The sequence below is a fragment of the Zea mays genome, chromosome 2 (genome assembly GCF_902167145.1).
Source record: "Zea mays cultivar B73 chromosome 2, Zm-B73-REFERENCE-NAM-5.0, whole genome shotgun sequence".
Classification (NCBI taxonomy): Eukaryota; Viridiplantae; Streptophyta; class Magnoliopsida; order Poales; family Poaceae; genus Zea; species Zea mays.
In genome coordinates this window covers 203,994,484-204,000,600 of record NC_050097.1, presented here as the reverse complement: position 1 = coordinate 204,000,600, position 6,117 = coordinate 203,994,484, and positions in this window count along the sequence as shown.

The window sequence follows — 6,117 nt, the reverse complement described above, 5'->3', positions numbered from 1 at the left end:
TTGGGGCAATCTATGCTCAGGTAAAGAAGAAGGCGTCGAGGCGGATCCCCAGGAATTCCAGGACTTCGACGAGTTCGAGGATTAGGCTAGCGACCTCCCCCAGTTAGCTGCCTGTGGTGGGTTAATTTACGTTGGCTACGTTTCTATTCTGTGTACTTTGATTATATTATGTAATGACTCTAGTCTTTAATACTATGACTTACCCTTTATTGTTATTCGAGGCATTGTGCTATGATGAGTCATTTATGTAATCGCTATGTACGTGAGTTCTGATCCTGGCACGTACATGGTTCGCATTTGGTTTACCTTCCAAAACCGGGTGTGGCGGATCCCCAGGAATTCCAGGACTTCGACGAGTTTGAGGATTAGGCTAGCGACCTCCCCCAGTCAGCTGCCTGTGGTGGGTTAATTTACGTTGGCTACGTTTCTATTCTGTGTACTTTGATTATATTATGTAATGACTCTAGTCTTTAATACTATGACTTACCCTTTATTGTTATTCGAGGCATTGTGCTATGATGAGTCATTTATGTAATCGCTATGTACGTGAGTTCTGATCCTGGCACGTACATGGTTTGCATTCGGTTTACCTTCCAAAACCGGGTGTGACATAAGTGGTATCAAAGCCTTGCTGACTGTAGGACCGCTGACCTAGAGTAGCACTGCCATTTTAAGGACTTATTGATTATTACTTCACCTCCTCCTTGATTCTGCTTCAAAATATTAGTCACCTCGACTAATTCTATGTTATGTTCTTATATGCCCCCTTGCCAAAGGTATTTTATTCTATTATGTTATATACTTCTCTCAGTCTTTTAGATCTGATCTCACTCTTATGCTTGCGACATCTTTGTAGATGCCCCCTAACAACAACCTTTTTGTCTGCTGGGATTCTTCCCTCCTCCGTCAGTAAATCGCTACCTTTTGACTATCTTGATTCCCTTAGTATTGACATGCTCATACCATTAGATTCTTCAATACTCTTGTTCAAATACTTACACCTGAATTTCTACTGCCCACTTAAACACTTCAGTTTATATGTCCATGAATTTCTTGTCTTCTGAAATCCCTTCTTATTCCATTGTTAAGTCGTTATCCTTTGCCTTTTTCTATTCCCTTGTCTTGGTATGCCCGTATCCTTAGGATATTGCATACTCTTATATTTTTATATTTGCTTATCTTTATACCCTAATGTTTGTTTATAAACATTTTAGTTTACATGCCCTTGACCACCCTTGTTTCTCGATGATCCATGAGCATTCATTCTATTTCGCACATCCTTGGTGATCTCGTTAATTCCTTGTAACTTCCTTCGGTAATTAATTTTTACTTCAACCTTTCTGTTGGATCATACCTATCTTACCCTTGATTATTTTCTCCACTTCGCCACTTCGCGAGTCTTGCCTTAACTTTATCCTTGGTTATGCTTTTCACGATTATCATCTATACCCTTGTCGCCTCTACATCTTACCTTGATGTTTATATTATACCCGGCCTTTAAAACCTTCACTCTTCCATCTCAATTTTATAGTTGTATTTTACCTATTTTCCCTTGGTCGTATGCTATTCCTTGTCGCTTGCAAGTTTTAACTCCATCCTTGGTCATGCTCCAGTTGGGTATTACCTTTACCTTTCTCATCTTTTAATCTTACCTTGGTGATCAAACTATGTCCGTTCTCTAAGATCTTCAATCTCCTATCCTAGTTTGGGAGCTGCGAGTTACCTATCTCTCCCTTGATTTCTTTTCACTCCTTGTCGCCTTACAAGTTTTGTCTTAATTCCATCCTTTGTTGTGTTTATTTGCTATGACCATCCCCTTGTCATCCATCGATCCTTCCCTGATACTTACCCTTATTCTTGCTCTTTAAAAATCTCCTCTCTTCCACCTCGACTTAAGAGTGGCAATTTACCTATATGGCCCTTGGACGTACCCTCTCCTCTTCCACTTGCAGGACCAATCTTAACCTCATCCATTATGGTATTCATATCCTTTGTTCCTATGCCTATTTACCTCCTCTCCTACATCCTTGTTCGTTATTACCTTTAAAACCCTTGTAATATCTATTCCCTTATCTTCATGCTTTTTTTGAACCTACCCTTCAAAGCCTCCTATTTTTCATCCCTGTTCGAGAATAATACCTCACCTACTTCACCATTGATTGCTTCCCCTTCTTTGATGCCTCTCAAGTTTTGTCTAAAATACATCCTTGGTTGGCTTCTCTCCCTTGGCGGTTACAATCATTACTTTAGCTCCATCCTTTATTATGCTCATGCCCCTATCCTCCATGTCTTATTATTTCTCCTTGCCTTTTGTTGGCCTTAGAGTAGTTTCCCTTTTTAAGGAAAGACCACCATTTAATTAAAAGGAACATATAACATCGAGATGTTGGTGGTTGTATGCTTGTGATGTTTGTCTTTGTGTGATGACCGATTTGCTTCTTTGTGATGAGTGTTGTTGTGTTGTGGCCTTTGGTCCGCAATGACATCAGTTTACTAGTTGGGTGCTCTCCCTTTTCTCTCTTTAATCCATTTATGCTTACCTTTTCTATCTTACCTTTTCTATCTATACTCTTTCCTCTTGCACCTGTCCAGTTTGCAACCTCCAACCTCTCTCAATCAATCAAGACCAGAGTCGACAGCATCTTTATCAAGTGCGTATCAACGCTTCTGTTAAGGGGGTTAGTCGCTAACCCCAATGAAGACAATGCGAATAACATCAGCCAACAAGATCACAGTGGCGCAACAGAAGCGTGCGTGGGTCCTAACCCACAGGTCCAAGGGATCCTCAAGAATTGCATCGATCGGTCTCAAGCATCTAAAGGTCAAAGCAACCAGTCCACAAGTGAAGTTTGTAGAGTCAAAGTCAACTCAAGAAAGTTGTGATCAATCAATGAACCAATCTCATTTTCTTGCTAGCCTCTTCTTGAATCTCGAGGGCGAGATTCTGTTAAGGGGGTTAGATTTGTAACACCCTGAATTTAGAGGTATAAAATTTCTTTTCTAACATCCACCAAATTCAGGTGTTACCCTCTCTTTTTCTTGCTTTTTCTTTTCTTTTTCCTAAACAGCGAAGAGTTATTTTGTTTTATATATGTTTAGGCCTAGTGAAATAAAACCCTAGAAATGGAGTCCTTGATTGTTGTATAGCATGTCGAGGCATTTTTTTTCCTTTGCGATGGTGCATTTATTCAAACATTGGAAGCATGTTTGAATTTGAATTCAAAACTAAATCATGTTTTCAAAAGAAAGAACGAAAGGAAGGAAAAATAAATAAAAGGAAAACCTCCCTCAGCCATCCCTTTCCCCCTCCTTTGGCCTTAGCCGGCCCAACCCATCCCCCTCCCGCAGCCCATCTCGCTTGGCGCCAGCGGCCCACCTGGCCACCCCTGCGCCCCGGCCTGTTTCCTGGCCTAGCGCGCCGCAACCCCCACTTATGTCACACCCGGTTTTGGAAGGTAAACCGAATGCGAACCATGTACGTGCCAGGATCAGAACTCACGTACATAGCGATTACATAAATGACTCATCATAGCACAATGCCTCGAATAACAATAAAGGGTAAGTCATGGTATTAAAGACTAGAGTCATTACATAATATAATCAAAGTACACATAATAGAAACGTAGCCAACGTAAATTAACCCACCACAGGCAGCTGACTGGGGGAGGTCGCTAGCCTAATCCTCGAACTCGTCGAAGTCCTGGAATTCCTGGGGATCCGCCTCGACGCCTTCTTCTTTACCTGAGCATAGATTGCCCCAAAGGCAACCTGGTGTTTTGTGAAAGCAAGGGTGAGTACACATCAACGTACTCAGCAAATGTCCCGTTTGGCTGAGGTGGACTAGCTTTATGTGGGGTTTAGCTCAAGCAGTTGCTTTTAGTTGGTCAGGTATTTATTATTAGTGGAAGCCAAGTTTTATCATATAACCAACCTGTGAATCATTTCCTCATCGGGGAACATCATTATCATCATCGAACCAAAACCATAAATATAACCATTGTATCTTAGATCATATGTATCTCTAATCAAAGAGGATCCCAAGGTCGCTCTTAACCGTGAGCACGGCTGATATATCAGTTTCATTACCCTCTGCAGAGGTCGCACACTTTTCCCATGAGCTGTGATTCCCGTTTTGCCCGGGGATCATGACTCCTCATTGATCACTTCCTAGGTGGTCCGGCAGGGTATCACTACGTAGCTTTTACAAAGATTCCCTAGAGGTCATAGCCGCCCGTTAGGTTTCTCCAGTTTGATAAACACAGTACCCCTCCCCGCAGGAGAGTGACTAACAAAAGCAAAACGAAAGAACCTCGGCACCCAGCCTCGGCAGAGCAAGCACTGTGCCTGGACCCCATTGACGGCACGACGGCGAAGCAACTACACCTCTAGTTCCTCTAATTAATTAGCTAAGGGCGCCCCATTTCACCCGCATGGTTGCACTGTTATCCCGGGTGGTCTCTCAACGAACAGGTCCTTACGGAGAGGTACTCGGGAAACAGCCCGAGTCCCCTAAATGCCACAAGTATATCACCATATCCAGAATAAAATCATAGTATCATCATTGTATCTCATCATGTTCATTGATTAAAGTAAAGCGCTAGCATGTAGCTAACCATAGTAACCCAAAAGGTAAATCAAGGACAAGGTAAATAGAAAGCTAGTAAATCCTTAGGTTGTTCATAGTATGCGGGACAGTGTATTATAAAGTAAATGGGACATAATGGGTCAGAGGACACTTGCCTTCACCGAACAGATGCTCAGGGTCTTTAGTATCGTAGAACTCGTAAAGCTATATCACTTGGTCGCCAACGCTTGATCCTCGATCCCTCGAAGCTTGGAACCGGATCGCAATCTATTCGCGACGCACAGCGAATACAAACAGGCACAAACAAACAAACATATATACATAAGAACATTACACCATTCAAATAGAAACATAATAAAATATGCAAAACGAAATAGAGCGTGTTACTACGATCACGCAAGGAAAAAGAAACGCGACAGACGAAGCTACGATCGAGAAGTTATCGCGTCTACACTAAACGAGTATTAGTCATAACATTTAGTTTGATCTGCTTATATTAATCGATATTTATTTAAAATGAAACTATAGCTATCACACAATTTTAATTAGCTGACCACACTAATAATTCTTAGTTAAATAAGTAATTTAAATAATATCAGCAACTCTAAGCGGGACAAATTAGCGGAGCGAGACGAAATACGTAACGCGTGAAACAGCACGCCCGCACGCGACCTAGCGCACAGATAGCACATGACACGTGAAAACGGCACGCGCAACACACGTGGATGACATGTGATGATGCACGACAGTATGCCGAACAACATACGGACACACGAAACAACGCGCATGACAGTGTTCGTCACACCTGAGTCAACACGACTATGCGCGCGAACAACACGATGACGCGCGAACGATGCCACGTGCTAACAACAGCAAACAAACAATTAAGTAAGAGTATTTATACTGGTATCACTCAAGTTAATTATCATTTATATTTATAAAAGCGTGTGTTAAAACAGACTCGTTCTAATTGAATTGTTATTTTAAATAACCAACGACTAAACAATAATTGACTAATTAGCGCAAACGACAATAACGGAAATAATTAAATAACGTGCGGACAGCGCGCGAGACACACATGATCGACAAGAGACGACGCACGCTGCAATACGTCTATACTAACAAGTATTAATTCAAAAATATTCAAGCAGACGTAATCATATTAATATGTATCTATAAAAGCGCGAATAAAAACTAGAAATTAGTTTTATTCAAATTGTTATTCTAATAAATATTGTACAACAAATAATTAACTATTTGATTAAAACTTACGTCGTGACAAAATAATATTACTAAAATGAAATTAACACTGCTATGGAGTTGACACGTCCGAAACGAGTCAAAACAGGATTGCGACACATAACGTATTGAATAATTAGCACTTCACGGCTAATAAATGACGTGGTCTACGAATACTACTAAATTGTATCGTTTTTTTGTTAAACCAATATTAGATATACATTTAAGTTGGCATAATCGCAATAACAGGTATTTGCGAGTGTGTAATTAAAATTATAAATTTGGTTTGATTG